The following is a 19,343-nucleotide window of genomic DNA, read 5'->3' on the forward strand; positions in this document are numbered from 1 at the left end:
ACGAACATCGTATGATTTCACTTACGTGAGTACCTACAACAACCAAATTCATAGTCAGAAAGTAGAAGAGAGACTGGAGAGAAGGGAAGAAATTAGCTGGTTACTGTTTAACAGGGACAGAGTTTCAGTTTGGAATGACAAACAAGTTTCAAAAATGGGTTATTCATGTCAATGTATGACAAAACCCACTGCAATACTGTGAAGTAATTGGCCTCCAACTAATAAAAATAAATGAAAAATAAAAAAAAAATAAAAGCAAATTAAAAAAAAAAGAAATTGCAAGACACACTCTAAAAAAAAAAATGGGTTAAGAGTGATGGTCGCCCAATATGAGTGTACTTTATGCCACTGAGCTGCACAATTAAAATGGTTAAAATGATAAATTTTATGTTATGCATTATTTTATTACAGTTAAAAAGAAACTGCAATGGGATACCACTACACACCCATCAGTGTCTGAAATTTGTGAGTATCAAATGTTGACAAGGATGTGCAAGAAACTGAACTCTAGTATGCTGCTGCTGAGAACGCATAAAGGTATAACCACCTGGAAAGGTTCATCAGTTCTTTGTAAATTTAAACATAAAACTAACATGTGCATATGTTGCTTCAGTCATGTCCAACTCTTTGCGACCTTATGGATTGTAGCCTACCAGGCTCCTCCGTCCATGCGATTCCCCAGGCAAGAACACCGGAGTGGACTGCCATACCTCCTCCAGGGGGTATTCCCAACTCAGCTATCGAACCCACATCTCTTATGTCTCCTGCACTGGCAGGCAGCTTACCACCAGCACCACCTAGGAAGCACATGACCCAGGAATTCCAATTTAAAGCCTTTAAATCTGAGGAATGAAAACATGTTCACATACCAAAAGACACACGTGCAAAGAGGACCTTTATTCACAACAGCCTAAAACTGGAAAATATGCAAATGTTCACTAGATAACTAAATAGTAAATAAATAAATAAATACACTTTCATATAGCCATACTGTATTTAACAAAAAAATTAGTGATAAAATACAAAGTAGAGAAATTTCAATTATCTGTAGTTATGTTGGTATGTGATAGCATACACAGATTTGATGCAATAATTAAAAAGTACTGTTCAACTCCATTCTGTCAGTTGTTCTAGTCAAAACCTCAGTGTCATCTTTTACTTCTCCCTTTATTCTACACTTACATCTGACCGATCACCAAATCCTACAGACTAGAACTTCAACATCAGTGACTCAACCTCTTCTCACCAACCTCATCGGCCTCACCCTGTCCAAGCCCCCATCATCACCTCTTACATGTATTCCTGTAGTAGCCTACCAACTGGCCTCCCGATTCTGCCCTTCTCTTTCAATCTACACTAACCATGGCAGCCAGAGGGATCTTCTGACCTAAGTCAGAACTTTCCACTCTGCTCAAAAACTTTCAAGGGCTTCCCATCTCACTCAAAAGTAAAATTCAAACCCCTTATTATGACCAAATGCTATGTGCCCTACATTCCCCTTTCTGACTTGATCTCCATCATTTACTTTTCTAAAGCCACACCGGCCACCTCGCAGTCTCTCAAACAAACCAGGCACTCTACCACCTCACTGTTTCCTTATGCACTACCCACTGTGTCTGAAATGCTCTTCCCTCAATTATCCATGGGCTTCCACGGTGGCTCAGACAGTAAAAGCGTCTGTCTGCAATGCTGGAGACCCGGGTTCAATCCCTGGGTCAGGAAGATCCCCTGGAGAAGGAAATGGCAACCCACTCCAGTACTCTTGCCTGGAAAACCCCATGGACAGAGGAGCCTGGTAGGCTACAGTCCATGGGGTCACAAAGAGTCAGACATGACTGAGCGACTTTACTTTACTTACAGTTATCCATATGGTTAGCTATCTCATCCCCTTCAGTTCTTTACTCAAGTCACCATCTCACTGATGTTTTCTCCGGTCATAATAAAGTTTGCACTGCCCCGCTGCATTCTCAAATATTTCATCTCCCACTCTTTTCTCCTTAGAAGTACAATATATTGCAACTGCATACAAACTGCAACATACAATATATTCTACATATCTTGCTTTTGCTGTTTATGATCTCTTTCCCTACTAAGCAAAAGTCCATCAAAACAGGAGCTTTGGTGGATTTTGTACACTGCTGTCTCTACTAGCATCTAGAAAAATGCCTGTGACACAAGAAGTACTTAAAAACTATTTGCTAAATGAATGAGTAGAGATGTATATGTGACCACTCACATGGAAAAGATTTCTATGATAAATTGCTAAGGCAGGGCGAGGGGGGGACCAAGTTGTATAGAAAACAAATAAACAAGCAATGAACAATTTGAAAATAAAATTTTAGAACTTTCATTAGTAGTTCAATATCAAAAAGAATGAATCTTAGAAATATAAACAAAATACATTTCTCTCTGAACAGAAGTGTTAAATGTGTACAACAAAAATTAAAAAACAAAAAAATTAAAGACCTAATAAAATAAATTAAAATAATTAAATTACAATAAATAATAATTAAAGACATTCCATGTTCATGAATTGAAAAATATTAATGCAAGAAAACTCCTTAAAGAAATCAATAGATTCAACACAAATTTTGTCAAAATCCTGGCTCCCGTTTTAGCAGAAATTGACAAGCTAACTCTAAAATTCACACAGAAATTCAGAGAATACAGATAGCTAAGAGAGGAGCCAAGTTTGAATATTCATTTTTCAAGTTTAAAATTTACTATAAATCTACAGCAATCAAGAATGTGTGTGAATGGCTGAACAACAGACATAATGGATGGAAGAGAATTCAGAGTCTAGAAATACAATCTTACATTTATGGCCAACTGATTTTCAACAAGGGTGCCAAGATGATTCAATGGGAAGGAACAGGTTTTTCAACAAATGGTTTTGGGACAATAGGATATCTACACGGAAAAAAATAAAGTTGGACCCTTACTTCATATAACATCATACACAAAGATTAACTCAAAACAGATGACAAACAAAAATTTAAGAGCTAAGACTACAAAAAAATACAAAACTCTCAGAAGCAAACAGTTATAAATCTGCACGGCCTTGGCTAGGCAATGGTTTCTTAAGTAACACCAAAAGAAAATAGTAAACTGGACTTAACTTGTATGCCTCAGAGGAAAAAAGAAACTGAAAAAACAACTTTTTTGGGGGGGAAATACTTAGAAATCACATATCTGATAAGGGATGTGCATCCAGAACAATAAAAAGAAAAAGGACCCAATTTTAAAATAGCAAAGGATCTAAATAGATCTCCAAAGATGGATAACCAGTACAAATGTTAGTCATCTGTGCATGCACACGTGCTAAGTTGCTTCAGTCAGGTCCGACTCTTTGTGACCCCATGGATCGTAGCCCGCCAGGCTCCTCTGACATGGGATTCTTCAGGCAAGAATACTGGCGTGGGTTGCTATGCCCCCTCCAGGCAGCATTCCAGTCCAGGGACTGAACCTGTGTCTCGTACGTCTCTGGCATTGGCAGGCGGAGTCTTTACTACTAGTGCCACTTGGTAGGCCCTGTTAGTCATGCAGCAAATGCAAATCAAAATCACAGACACCTTCACATCCACAAGACAACTGGTTTGGCAGGGTAAGTAATTAGAAATGAACTCTCATGCATTACTAATGCAACTGTAAAAGAGTGCAGCCACCTTGGAAGACTTTGGCAGTTCCTTGAAATGTTAAACACAGTTAAGACCAAAGAGTTTCACTCATAGTTATGTACTCAAGAGAAGGAATATGTATGTCCACATAAAAGCTTCTATGTGAATATTCATAACATGATTCATAATAAACAAAAAATGGAAACAATCCAAAATTATCAACTGATGATTGAATAAACAGTATGTGTATACTCATACAATGCAGTATTAATGAACCTTCAAAGTATCATTTAAGTAAAGGAAGCCATACACAAACATACCCATACAATTCCACTTATATGAAATATCCAGAACAGGGAACCCACAAAGACAGACAGACAATTCATGGTTGCCAGGGGCTGAAGGAAAGAATGGCGAATGACAGGAATGAAGGAAAGAATGGCGAATAACAGGTATAGGGTTTCTCTTGGGGACAATTAAAATGTTTTAAAATTTATAGATAATGGTGATGGTTGCCAACTGAATATTCTAAAACCCACCATAAAGTGTAGATTTTATGGCACATGAATTATCTCAAAAGTTGGAAATTACATAAGGTATATGTAATGACTTTTAATAAACCACTACAAATACCTGTACTTACAATTACATTTGTCTGGTATTCACCAGGTGTTGTGATGGTTTTCTACACTTAAATTTAACAACTGTTAAGTTTTGGAATTGGCTAATAAGAAAGGAAGAGGAAACTCACTTTTTTATACTTTAAAAAATACATGTTACTTTTTGTATTTCCTTATTCTCAAAAATAATTCTATACACCAATATTTGAGGGGATGCACAACCAATCATGAAATATTAAAGAGCTCTCTGGAAATGTTAAAGTGCTAGAATTTCTGATTTTATGATTTACAGGAATAACCTACTATTTAGAATTGACGCCATGCTGGCAAATCTAAGTTTTATATAGTGACATTTATATATATAGGAGTTGAATTTCAGATCAAAATCACATAACTGGAAGAGAACTGAACTCTCTAATGTGACCCCTGACCCTCCCCACTCTCTGGGTTCTGTGAACACTTCCAAAAGTAAATAAACTACGCTTATTTACCTACCTGAAAAACTATAAAAGGTGAACAAAACTCATGATCTGCCAACATTAAAATGCCATTTCACCAATGTTTATCTAAGTGTTTATTATGTGACTTATTAGCAGTGAGAGAATCTTATCTCAGTGTAGATCTCAAATGTCATTTATAGAGACCCTTTAGAAATTCGAAATTACCAAAATTATTTCAATTTCTTAGCTTTTAATCATAAATCACTTATTCCAGTCAAAAATTCCATGATCTGAAAACAGAAGCAAATGTGCCACACACACAGTACAAATGACTTATTATTTTGAAATTTTCATCTGCACAACAGTTAAACTGAGTTCAATCTTACGTAGAACTTAATCTAAAATAAAACCGAAAATCACATTAGTATTCAGCAGACAGACAAAAAATATTCATAATGCGATATACTAAAAGAACTAAAGGTAGGTGGATTTTCCCTAAAATTATCATGAACACATATTTTCAGTTTATTACATTTCACCTATCAAATGCAGCAACTAAACTCCTAAAATCTGAATTAAGAATAACAAAAGATCATTATTTTCTAATTTAACTTCAAAATGCTTTAAAATTTCACAAAATATAATTTTAAGTGAACTAGACTGTATTTATTAAAAGACAGAAAATTGTGTTTCTAAAGACCATCTCTACTTGAAGGACATAAGATTAAACATTGAGCACATTTTTCAATTAATGTAGGGTAAAATACTTGACTGTAACCTAATTAAATTTTCTTTTGAGCAGTTATCATAATATTTCTCTAATTGGAGAGGGAAAAATGCAATTCTGATCAGTCAGTATGCGAACATACATTCATCCAACACTCACAAATGCCTGAATCTTCAATAAAACAAATTGATTTTTCTCACTGAATCTTCAATTCAAAAGTAATTATTTAGTATCAGATGAGATAAGTACTTACAGACGAAAAGCAGAATTCAATAACCGTACCATACGAGGAAGTCCTACACTAGTAAATACAACAAGATTCTCAAGGAAGGTTGCCCTGAGTAATATTTAAGCTGAGCCCAAAAGGATGAATAAAAATTGCTAGATAACTGTATACTCAGTTCAGTTCATTCAGTCGCTCAGTCATGTCCAACTCTTTGCAACCCCATGGACTGCAACATGCCAGGCTTCCCTGTCCATCACCAACTCTCAGAGCTTGTTCAAACTCACATCCATCGAGTCAGTGATGCCATCCAACCATCTCATCCTCTATTGTCCCTTTCTCCTCCTACTGTCAATCTTTCCCAGCATCAGGATCTTTGCCAATGAGTCTATTCTTCGCATCAGGTGGACAAAGTACTGAAGCTTCAATTTCAGGATCAGTCTTTCCAATGAACATTCAGGACTGGTTTCCTACAGGATGGGCTGGTTTGATCTCCTTGCTGTGCAAGGGACTCTCAGGAGTCTTCTCCAACACACATTTCAAAAGCATCAACTTTCAGCGCTCAGGTATCTTCACGGTCCAACTCTCATATCCACACAGGACTACTGGAAAAACCATAGCTTATTATGAACCTTTGTCGGTAAAGTAACGTCTGCTTTTTAATATGCTGTCTAGGTTGGTCATAGCTTTTCTTCCAAGGAGCAAGCATCTTTTAATTTTAGTCTGCAATCACCATCTGCAGTGATTCCAGAGCCCAAGAAAATAGTCTGTCACTGTTTCCATTCTTTCCCCATCTATGAGTCATGAAGTGATGGGACCAGATGCCATGATCTTCATGTCTTGAATGCTGACTTTTAAACCAGCTTTTTCACTCTACTCTTCTTTCATCAAGAGGCTCTTTAGTTTTTCTTCACTTTCTGCCATAAGGGTGGTGTCATCTGCATATCTGAGTTTATTAATATTTCTCTCTGCAATCTTGATTCCAGCTTGTGCTTCATCCACCCCAGCATTCCACATGATGTACTCTGCATATAAGTTAAATAGGCAGGGTGAGAATATACAGCCTTGCGTACTTCTTTCCCAATTTTTCCCAGTCTGTTGTTCCATGTCCAGTTCTAACTGCTGCTTCTTGACTTGCATACAGGTTTCTCAGGAAGCAGGTAAGATGGTGAGGTATTCCCATCTCTTGAAGAATTTTCCACAGTTTGCTGTGATCCACAGAGTCAACGGCTTTACCATAGTAAATGAAGCAGAAGTGGATGTTTTTCTGGAACTCTCTTGCTTTTTCAGTGATCTGATATTGGCAATTGGATACCTGGTTCCTCTGCCTTTTCTAAATCCAGCTTGAACATCTGGAAGCTCTCAGTTCACATACTGTTGAAGCCTGGCTTGGAGAATTTTGAGCATTACTTTGCTATCATGTGAGATGAGTGCAATTGTGCAGTAGTTTGAACATTCTTTGGCATTGCTTTTCTTTGGGACTGGAACGAAAACTGACCTTTTCCAGTTTTGTGGCCACTGCTGAGTTTTCCAAATTTGCTGGCATATTGAGTGCAGAGTTTTCATAGCATCATCTTTGATGATTCCATCACCTCCACTACCTTTGTTCATAGTGATGCTTCCTAAGACCAACTTGACTTTGCATTCCAGGATGTCTGGCTCTAGGTGAGAGATCAGACCACTGTGATTATCTGGGTCATGAAGATCTTTTTTGTACAGTTCTTCTGTGTATTCTTGCCGTCTCTTCTTAATATCTTCTGTTTCTGTTAGGTCCGTAGCATTTCTGTCCTTTATTGTGCCCATTTTTGCATGAAATATTCCCTTGGTATCTGTAATTTTCTTGAAGAGAGCTGTAGTCTTTACCATTCTATTGTTTTCCTCTATTTCTTTTCATTGATCACTGAGGAAGGCTTTCTTATCTCTCCTTGCATTCTTTGGAAATCTGCATTCAGATGGGTATATCTTTTTCTCCTTTGCTTTTCCCTTCTCTTTTCTCAGCTATTTGTAAGGCCTCCTCAGACAACCATTTTGCCTTTTTAGCATTTCTTCTTCTTGGGAATGTTTTTGATCACCACTTCCTGTACAATTCACCAACCTTCGTCCTCAGTTCTTCAGACACTCTATCTATCAGATCTAATACCTTGAATCTCTTTGTCAATTCTACTGTATAATCATAAGGGGTCTGATTTAGGTTATACCTGAATGGTCTAGTGGTCTTCCCTACTTTCTTCAATTGAAATCTGAATTTTGCAATAAGGAGTTCATGATCTGAGCCACAGTCAGTTCCTCATCTTGTTTTGGTGACTGTATAGAGATTCTCCATCTTCGGCTGCAAAGAATATAATCTAATTTCAGTATTGTCCATCTGGTGATATCCATGTGTAGAGCCTTCTCTTGTGTTGTTTGAAGACACTGTTTGCTGTGACCAATGTGTTCTCTTGGCAAAACTGTTAGCCTTTGCCCTGCTTCATTTTGTACTCCAACGCCAAGCTTGCTTGTTACTCCAGGTTTTTGACTTCTTACTTTTGCATTCCAGTTAGTTCTAGGAGGTCTTGTAGGTTTTCACAGAACCATTCAACTTCAGCTTCTTTGGCATTAGTGGTTGGGGCATAGACTTGGATTACTATGAAACTGAATGATTTGCCTTGTAAATGAACAGAGATCATTCTGTCGTTTTTGAGACTGCACCCAAGTACTGCATTTCAGACTCTTTTTGTTGACCATGAGAGCTACTCTACTTCTCCTAATGGATTCCTGCCCACGGTCTAAGCAGACTGAAATGCACTGGGCCAAAGTTTTGCAACAAGGAGGTTGGATAGCTCAAAAAACTGAATACAGGTCAGTACTGTGAGATGGTTCTAAAAAAGGAGAATATGAGTCAAATCTGAGGAAGCAGAGAGAATCCAGATCTCACTGGGACTTTGTAGATCAATTAAGGATTCCCATTTTACTCTAAAAGCAACAGAAAGTCACAAAATAATTTTAATTTTAAACAGTAACAAAATAAGACTTGTATTTTTAAAAGATCACTGAAGAAAGAATCAGTTGCTTACAATAATCTAAAAGAGTTACAAACTATTAGTAGTGATGGAAGGTCCCCCAAGTTAATGGCTACAAAATCAACACCACCAATGATCAAATGTAATAGAAAAAAAAATCCTAAATATGCATAGACCTAATATCTAGGAATAAATTCAATAAAGTGTAAAAGGAATTTATGAAAAAAACTGTAAAATTCACAGGAACAAATAAATGGCAATGTATACTATGACAATTCTCAAGTTAATATTCAATGCACTTCCCCAAAGAATCTTGATACACTGGTTTTAAATTATTATGGAATATTTTATTCCATATATATTATGGAATATATATGGAATTATGTATCAAATACATAATTCCATATATGTTATGGATTATGGAAGAATGAAAGTCTAAGAAAAATAGACAGCTCTGAAAATAAAAAGAGTAAGTTTTGACTCACAGATTTCAAAGCTTAATATAGTTATTTGAAATAAAGTAATGCAGTAACAGTGCTTAAAGAAAATAAAATAAAGAAATTAAAACCAAACCCAAACATTTGGTAGCTGATACAGGTGATACTAAAGAAAATTAATGAGGAAAGAATCCAATGCTTAATGCTGATACTAGTTTTTCATACAAAAAAAACCTGATTGCTAACTCCCTCCCAGACTGACCTAAATGCAAAAAGATAAATAACAAAAACCTCTCAGTGATTAGCAGACAGTATTAAAATTAAAATTTTAAATTAAATTTAAAAATTAAAATTCAATAGAAACAGAAACCATAAAAGACTCGAGCTTCAATTCAAAAACTGAAATATTATATCCCAGAAGAGAATATCATAATGGATATTAAGTATCATTTTCTATGTTATTATTATTCTAATGACTAACCTTAACTTTCCTGGCTGCATTATAAATTAAGAATGCTGGATGAGATGATCTCCAAGATCCTGTATAACAGTATCTTTTTTCCTTTTAAAACATTAATTCATGAAACATTTAAAAGAGTAATAAAATTCATATCCATATATCCAGCACCCAGAATTAATAAATCAGGCAAATGAAAATTAAAATGAGATGTCACTTCACACCCATCAAATCTGCAAAAATGTTAAAATCTGACAATTTCAAGTATAGGCTAGGACACTAGAAAAAGAAATGTCCATATACTGCTGATAAGCATATGTTGACATTTTAGAGAAGAATTTAGCAATATCTAGTAAAGATATTCACAATGTATTTCCTAGCAGTTTCATTTCCACGAATCTTTCTATAAAGAAATACATGCACAAAGAAATGTGTACAAATGATCTGCAGCATTGCAGCAGAAAAGGACACAACTCAAAATATCCATTAACAGTGAGACACACGTATTTAATATATTGTACAATGGAGTACCATACAGCAGTTAAACTAAATAAACTACAGCTACATGTATCAACATACATATGCCAAAAAAAGTAAAAAAAAAAAAAAAAAAAACTGAAAGATACACACAATACCACTTTGCAAAAATTTTAAAACACAAAATCCAACACCACATATATCATTCACAGATACAAGTACATAAATACAGTAAAAGTATAAACAAGGGTATGAAATTCAAGAACCCTGCAATCATTATTACCTTGGGTAAAGAGAGAATGGAATAGGACTTGGGCATGAGGTAGCTACAAGTGAATATGTAAGAGTACATTTGTTTCTCAAAGGATCAAGACTTGCATAATTTATAGTTCTGAGTGGTGAGTAAATGAGTATTTCCTATATATTATTTACTCTGTTTTAAATGTTTTTAATTAAAATATACACATATATTTTAAAAAGAAGAAAGTGAACATATAATATCCAACCTGAAAATTACCTTGGAGATCACCAATCCAACCTGTTTCCTTTATGAAAAAGAACTAAGGAAAAATGTCAGAATAAGAACACAAAATAAATACTACTGTAAATTACTGCCATTTAAAACACAGTAGGTAGGTAAATAAGCACATACAGGAATTAGATCTTAATTGTTTGAAAGAAAACCTTAGTAGGCTTAAGAGTGATCAGCTCTAATTTCTCAAAATCTGGTGCACGCGCACACACACACCCTCCTAGAAATGCCTTGTCAATTCAGGGCAAGCACAGGCAGTGACGTGGTTCTCTGGCCCAAGCCCAGGCTGACCTCTAGCTCATCTTTCCTTAAAATTTAAAAGTTCTGAAGCCTAGAGTTCATTAGTCCCAAGAACTATCTAAAAGTAGTTCTGAACTAACTATAAAGTAGTTCATTTATCCAATACTTACAAATATCTAAAAGATTACATGAAGAAAAAAGAGACAGCAAGTATTTACTGTTCATGTCGAGTTTTCAATCCATAAGTAAATAAATCATTTAATTTCAGCTGAGATAAGTGACCTACCTGTTTTCCAACTGAGAGCCACCTATTTTTAAATTCACCTCTCCCTACCTTTCATTTTTACCCAAAAGATCAAAGAGGAATTTTGAGAGGGAGGGAGTAGACGGACTCTTCACTGAGTTAAATGAAACCCTAAGGTTTTGCTTTTTCATTTTGAAGGTAATTTGAAATATACTACACTGGGTAATAATTAAATTTAAAGAAATAGAAGAAATCTAGTTTTATGTATATAGAAGTCTAACATCAGTTCAGCTTTTCTATTACACTTAACTGTTCTCAATTTCAACATTGTATCAACTTTTAAGAAGCAGTTCCATTTTACCAAGCACAATATAACCCTATGTTAGCTACCAATTTTATCCATTTAATTTTCTATTTTCCCTTTCTATCCTTTAAACATGTTTAATATGTCCTAGTCCATTTAGGCTGCTTATGTAACAAAATACCATAGACTGGGTGGTGTATAAACAACAGAAATTTATTTCTCACAGTTCTGGAGCCAAGAAGTCCAAATTAAAGCACCGACAGATTTGATATCTGGCGAGAACCAGCTTCCTGCTTCATCGATGATGGTCTTCTGGCTATAGCCTCACATGACAGAAAAAGGGAAGGAGCTCTTTCGAGTTTTTCAAAGGGCACTAATTCCATTAGAAGGGCTCCATTCTGAAAACCTATCACCTCCCAAAGGCCCCCAGCACCTAATGCCATCACAATGGCAGCAAGGTGAGCAGGCTAGGCAGGGTGTTAGGATTTCAATATATGAATCAGGGGTGGGGGGTGGTACAGAAACTCTCTCATAGTCACAGCAAAATGTATAAAAAATTGAATATGAATGAGGCAGCTTCACTAATTAGGAAAGCCTCTCATTTCTAAAGAGCTTTACATTTGGATTATCTTTAACAGCATAATTTTCCATCACCAACACAAAATACAACTCACCTCAGAAAGCTAATAAAGAAAAATTTTATCTAATTATCCTTTGTGTGAAATAGGGTTTATCAATAAGTATACATGTCAAATACAACAGCTGCTCAAAAATTTTGTTTTTAATTCTCAAAACAAAAACTTTACTTATTAGCAAAGGTAAATATTTAGTATCCTTATTCATGGCACACCATAAGGTTATCAATATTGACAAATACACACAAGGCACAATAAACAGAATTCCTAGGAAAAAATACTAAGGTAATAAGCTGGAAATTAACCTGTATTTCTCCCTGTGACCTATAAACACTGCTGAGCGTCTCATCCTTTCCCTTCCGAAGAACACAATTATGCTTTACATGTAAGAGATAATAAAGTATTTTTTGGAAAGTATGAAGAAATTCCTGTAGTGGTATCTGCAGTGCTAGAGCAATCATCTGAGAAGAATATAAAGAACGTCACTTTTAGAAAGGGTGCTGGAGAGTACAAAGAAGTGACAAAATGTGACACTTGTCCATACAGAGCGGTACACACATCACCATTATACTATTCTCTGTACTGTCTGTATGTTTAATTTGGAAGGAAAATTCAGGATATACTCTGCATCACAAAGAATATAAAAATAAGTGAGTTAGCATATTGGCTATATTTCACAAGGGCAATATTTTTTTAACTGAAGGATAATTGCGTTACAGTATTGCATTGGTTTCTATCAAACATCAACATGAATCAGCCATAGGTTGACCCATGCCCCTCCCACTTAAATACCCGTTTTAAAAAAGGTTAAAAACTCATCTGCACGGGATAGATACATACAACTCCCCATTCCAGCCCTGTAGGTTGTTACAGAGCCCCATTTGAGTTCCCTGAGTCACACAGCAAATTCCCGTTGGCTATGTACCTATGGTAATAACGTTTCCACCTTACTCTCTCCACCACACCACCCACCCTCTCCTTCCCCCCACCCACAAGCCACAGCTGTAAGTCCGTTCTCAACGTCTGTGTCTCCATTGCTGCTCTGCAAATAGGGTCATCAGTACCATCTTTCTAGATTCCAAATACTGCATTAGTATACAATAATTGTTTTTCTCTTTCTGACTTACTTCACTCTGTATAACAGGCTTTAGGTTCATCTACCTCATTAGGACTGACTCAAATGTGTGCCTTTTTATGGCTGAGTAATATTCCATTGTACATATACACCACAGCTTCTTTATCCATCTGTTGATGGCCATCTAGGTTGCTTCCACGTCCTAGCTATTGTAAACAGGGCTGCAATGAACACTGGGTCACGTGTGTCTTTTTTCAATTTTATTTTCCTCAGGGTATATGCCTAGTAGTGGGATTGCTGGGTCATATGGTTTTATTCCTAGTTTTTTAAGGAATCTCCACACTGTTCCCCATAGTCGCTTATCAATTTGCATTCCCACCAACAGTGCAAGAGTGTTTTCCATACCCACTGCAGCATTTACTGTTTGTAGATTTTTTGATGACAGCCATTCTAACAGGTCACAAGGGCAATTCTAAGAGTACCTTCTCATGTTCAAGAGGGAGGCTGCTGTCCATGTGCCACAACTACTGAGCCTGCACTCTCCAGAGCCCACACACCATAACTAGAGAAGCCATACAGCAATGAAGACACAACACAACCAAACCAGAAACAAAAAAAAGAGGGAGGCTGCTGAGGTAGAACTCTATTAGAAACTTGAAATGGACAACCTGTTCTTTTTGATACAAGGAGACAAAAGTTATCAAATGAAAAATTATAGGTAAAGTACTGGCAGCATCTTCATTCAGCCTCTAGCTACATAATTTGTGTGCAGCACTACTTTTCTTAAATGTGAAATTTTGAATTTCTGAAACTATGTTAAAAGGGCACCTATTAAGAACTAAAAAAGAGCTACAAGCCTACACACCACAAAGAGGTCAAAAAAAGTTTCATGTTTTATTTCTGTAACATAAAGGGATCTGTGCTTGACTAACCTCAACTGATACCAAAAGGTACAGAAGATCAACTTCTGGAACACAATGGAAGAAAAGTATTCTCCACACTGGCTAGCCAAGAGTTTCACTGAAGGAAGAGTTTCATCCTACTTGTGTAAGTGTTTAGAGCTCCTATACCACCACTTTCGTGCTTTATTTGCAGCACAGATGCTGACTTTAATTAATGAAGTCTTACATAGGATTCTCCTCTACAATCCACATATGACAGAAGATTCCAGCAGATTTCCTAAAACTGAACTTCAGGAATAATCTTACTAGATTCTAGTAAGACTGGAATAGGAAATGGCAACCCACTCTGGAAAATTCCATGGACAGAGGAACCTTGCAGGCTTCAGTCCAAAGGGCCGCAGAGAGTGGGACAGAACAACTGAGCAAAGCACAGTGAGATCCCGTCTCCAAAAGTTTTTCTTTCAGGTCAACCTCATAATTCACTTGCTATTCATCACATCAATAAGAGAGGCCAAAAGTAAAGCAAATTACAGAAGTGATTTGACTTTGGACTAGCAATACTATTAAGATCTGCTGTTTATTTCTAACATATTACTAAATATAAAATAAATTCTCATACTAAGTACTTCCCCAAATAATATTTCTATGGAAAGTTTAAAAATTTAAGTAGAGAAAACACGAAAATATACCAAGATTCCAATCACCTGTCCATTACTAATCAACTTGTTTTCTCGGGCAAATCACTAACTCAGTTATAAAGTCACTTGGTAGTTATGAATCTACCTTTTCGAGAATGATCTCATTTGAAAATCATAACCCTCAGAAACAAAGCAAGTATCTTGACAGGAGAGCCAAGGCTTTGAACGCTAAATGGCTTGTTCATGCCCACTAGGAAATTAAAGAAGAATGAACCCACGATCTTCTGACACCAAAGTTAGCGCTTCTTCCTCCACATCACTGGTTCTTCACGGCTTCCATCCATAGAACCTGTGGAGACTCTGAAGTATTTAGAATTTCATATATAATTTTAGGATGTTCACAGTCACAAGACTTAGAATCAAGCAGTAATAACTGTCAGCTAAATTTCATGTGCAAAATGTAGTAGTCAAAAAAAAAAATACTAGCCTTATTTCTTTTTCAAATAGAACTATACTTAATGATCTTCTTTTAACTTCCTATCCATAATGCTATTTACATGTTAAAGATAAGAGATAACTTAGATCAAAGCACTGTACATAACATTTCTGAGATTAAATGAAAAGTTAGCAAAGAAATTTATCATGTATTTATTAATAAGTCATCTCATTAAAAATCTGTTTAAACAGAATCTTTAAGTATTTCAAACCGCACATTTTGAACATAGGATATAGGCTTGTAGATTAACACTACTTCCACTTACTGTAATTTTTCTTCATTTCCTATAGTAGAAGAAAAAGTTCCAGTTCCTCCAGTAACTGATATGGTCAGAAAAGGCATCTTGTTGAAGGTTGTTTTCTACTAATATCATGTGTGTGTGCTGTCATACTGTCAAACCCATGGACTGTAGACAACCAGGCTCCTCTGTCCATGGAATTTTCCAGGCAAGAATACTGGAGTGGGTTGCCATTTCCTACTCCAGGGCATCTTCCCAACCCCTGTCTCTTGGGTCTCCTGCACTGGCAGGCAGATTCTTTACCACTATGCCACCTGGGCAGTGATATTCTATTAATGGTATGATATTCTACTAATATCATAGAAAACATGTAATTGCAAAAAGGTGGGTGAGTATTCTCAAAGCAAAGTTTAACACGCCTCCCAACAGACAGGACAAAAAGGTACCATTGTGTGCAGAGTCCTGAAGTAGGATGCAGAGGCTCAAAATGTGCCCTGGCTCTGCCACCTGGTGACTTAAAGAAAATCATTTTAAAGGTCTGCAATTCAATTTCCTCATGTATAAAACAAGAATAGCCCCACTCAGGCCTACAACAGGCTTCCCCGATAGGTCAGTTGGTAAAGGATCCGCCTGCAATGCAGGAGACCCCAGTTCAATTCCTGGGTCGGGAAGATTCCCTGGAGAAGGGATAGGCTACCCACTGCAGTATTCTTGGGTTTCCCTTGTGGCTCAGCTGGTGAAGAATCCACCTGCAATGTGGGAGACCTGGGTTCCATCCCTGGGTTGGGAAGATCCCCTAGAGAAGGAAAGGCTAACTCACTCCAGTATTCTGGCCTATAGAACTCCAAGGACTGTATAGTCCATGGGGTCGCAAAGAGTCAGATACAACTGAGTGACTTTCACTTTCAAGCCTACAACTCCTATGAATTTATAACCAGATGACAGAACGACAATCATCTCAGAAAAATACCAGCATATATACAGGCAACTGCCAAAGTAAGTTTATTTTCTTTATACATATATATATACACACACGCACATTATGTGCTAGATATTGAGTGGAGGATGAGGACCGAAATATGAAGAATCTTAACATGTGACAGACAGTATATAAAGGAAGGAGTGGAGCAATGTTCTTTAGAATAAGAGCTGGGAGTAGGAGGCATTGAGTCCACAGACCTGCCGAAGGATTAGAAGGGCGCCAGGAGAATGGAGGTCCATTGTTGGACAGACTTTCACAAAACATGGTGTTATGTGGAGGATGTCACTAGGACTATGCACTTTCAAAAGACAGAGACATAAGTCTTGTCTTTATAGTCCTTACACCTAGCTCAGCTCAGAGGAGCCACAGTAGATGCCTAATAAATGTCAGCTAACTATTTATTGATAACTAAGTCACCCATACTCTGGTAACACACTCTCTGGTAAACAACAGGAGTCCTTGCCCTTAAAGACTGAGTTCAAAACCAGTGAGCAAGAAAAACAATGTAGAAGATAATACGCTAGAGTCCACTATAGATGAGGTGATTTAAGAACATTCAGAAAAACTGATTAGGAAGACGTCAAAGGATAATACTTCGATGTGCCTATGTGATGGGCATTTCACATACTTTAATCCTCACACTCTAAAGTTAGTTTCACCACCCCATTTTACAGATGACAAAACTTGCAGCTCAAAATTAAGCCACTTGTCAAGGGTCAGACAACTAAGGAAAGCCAGAATCAAAAGTAGGATCTAATTCCAAAGCTATTTTCACTATACACACCATAAGGTCTTTGGTTTTCATACTTTACATTTGTAGTAGAGAGAGAGCACGGACTGCCAAAATCAGCCAAAGCTTTGTTGTCCTGAATCATCATGAAAAGAGCATCTAAGACTTTACCCAAGCATTTTAACTGAAAAAAAATTACTTCTGAAAATTTGTCTTCACAAAAATGAGAAAATTAATTTTTTAATAGCTGCATATGTACTATTTAATGTCATGTTTCTACATTTTGACCTATACAAGTATAGGTCTAAACAAAAGGGCAAAACATGACTGAAGAACATGATAAGTAATCATTTTAGAAAACAGACGCTTACTTGTAAGTACCATTTCAAGGGCTTGGGCTGAAAAATTTAGGTTTTGATTCAAAGTTTTGGATTATTACTGACTGCATATTGAGAGAAACAATAAATTATTCCAAATATTTAAGGGGAGAGAGGATTTTTTGGAGGGGAGAGTGGAGGAGTCATTTAGAAACGATCTATGGTGTGGGAAATAAAACTGATTAAATGTTACATGTCAGAGACACCAGTTAGGTACCCAACAAATCCTATTAAATGGACTGGGCAAGTGGGATGACAAAGTATTTTCCTTTCACTTCTGACTAACTACATAAGCTATTTTTTAAAACATGGGGGGAAAAAAAAAACCCTGCAAATATAAGAAATATGAAAGAAAAGCAGCTCATAAAACTTGTGAAAAAGAATTACAATGTTGTAATTTGTATCTCTGTGTAAAGCTAAAACTCCTCAGTAACCCAGCAATGTCAGAGGATGGTGTACATGCTACTAAGCACATTAATGCTAGTTAGCAAATACTGACACAGTAAGACTTTCATAGTTTACATTGTAATTTTATAAACGACATCATTGGTTCTTGAAGCCACTTCTTGTTTCTGTTCTGTCGTGATTACCAGCTTAACGGGGTTCTGGTCATTCTTAGGGCTTTATCAGCACCATCATTAATATTCATTTCAATAAAAATGTGATAAGTAGGTCAGATTTACAAGCAGGATCTAATTCTAAAGTTATTTCCACTTCTTTTTATCCTCCTAAATTCTAAACTTTTTCACGTGGTTGACAAAACAATCTCTTAGGTTAGGGTACTTACTAGTCAAGAAGTGTGAGAGAAACACTTCTCATCCTTCTTGTCCAATTCATTTGACATGATTTACTGGGTACCTCAAGTGCATTTCACAGGTAACTTTTTAACAGTTGCACTTCTGAAGTTTAGGTCATTTCCATTTCAACCTCCCTTCTCAGCCTCCCCCCGACACCCCCGCCAAAAATCTGGAGTAATTTCCTTTTTTCAATATTGCACAGTGGAATGATCTGAAATTATGGGTCATACCCGAATTCCCTTCTGATTGATGGAAGGTACCGCTGGACTGTAAATCCCATGTGCCATTAGTTTACCTTTACAGCAGCACCCTAGCCACTTAATAAATATAATACCAAACAGACTTTGTAATTATTTTTTAACATGTCCACAAGATTTTTTTTTTTTAAATTCGGGAACTAAATTATCTTTCAAGGATCCTAAAACTAACCAAACAGAGTCCATATTAAAATTACTTTTAATAATTTTATGGACTAAAACTAAAACGTCTGTCGCATTAACAGCAAAACCCTCCAACACCATTACGAGTCCCTTTATTTTCACAACTGAAAAAAAAGCGGGGAGTGGGGGGGGGGGGGGCGGGGGGAGGGGGGACTTGCAGGTTTGCATTTAATGTCTCCAGCAAACCCAGTAGCTCAGGTTTAATTTCAGAATCGCGATGAGTTCTGTGGACACAATCCTTGGGCTTGATTTACCACTTCATTCGCCCTCCCTCCCCAAGAGTCCACCCCCAAAAAAACCCCAACCGGCCAAAGCACACGTCTAAACATTTCTTCACCCGTAAGGCCCAAACCCCGAAAACCGCGAGAGTCAGAACTCCTCTAGGGCGGAGAAGGCCAGCGGGCCCGTAGCCCGGGGCCCAGGCCGGCGGGACGAGCCTGCTCAGAAGAGGGCCACCTACCGACTGCCCGCATGCCCCGCCCCGGGCCCGCTCGCGTCCTCTCGGGCGACGAAACCTCCCTCCGGCGGCGCCCAGCCAGGACTGACAGTCACGGCGGCCTCCGCGACGGGCAGAGGCCTAGTCTTGGCACCGGCCTCTCTAGACCGCGCGCCCCGCGCACCCGCCCAGGAGGCGACGGGCGTCCGTGCCCTCGCCGGGGCCGGCCCCGCAGGGCACTCGGGCGGCCTCGGGGACAAAGGGGGCGCCGCTGGCCCGG

General features: G+C 37.5%; 1 protein-coding gene across 1 annotated transcript in view; it reads right to left on the minus strand.

Annotated features, from left to right (window-relative positions):
* UBE3A (ubiquitin protein ligase E3A) overlaps positions 1-19,343 on the minus strand; it is a 93,045-nt gene that overhangs the window by 73,577 nt on the left and 125 nt on the right. The gene's annotated exons all lie outside the window — the stretch shown is intronic.

The sequence above is a fragment of the Odocoileus virginianus genome, chromosome 16 (assembly GCF_023699985.2).
Source record: "Odocoileus virginianus isolate 20LAN1187 ecotype Illinois chromosome 16, Ovbor_1.2, whole genome shotgun sequence".
NCBI classification, from domain to species: domain Eukaryota; kingdom Metazoa; phylum Chordata; class Mammalia; order Artiodactyla; family Cervidae; genus Odocoileus; species Odocoileus virginianus.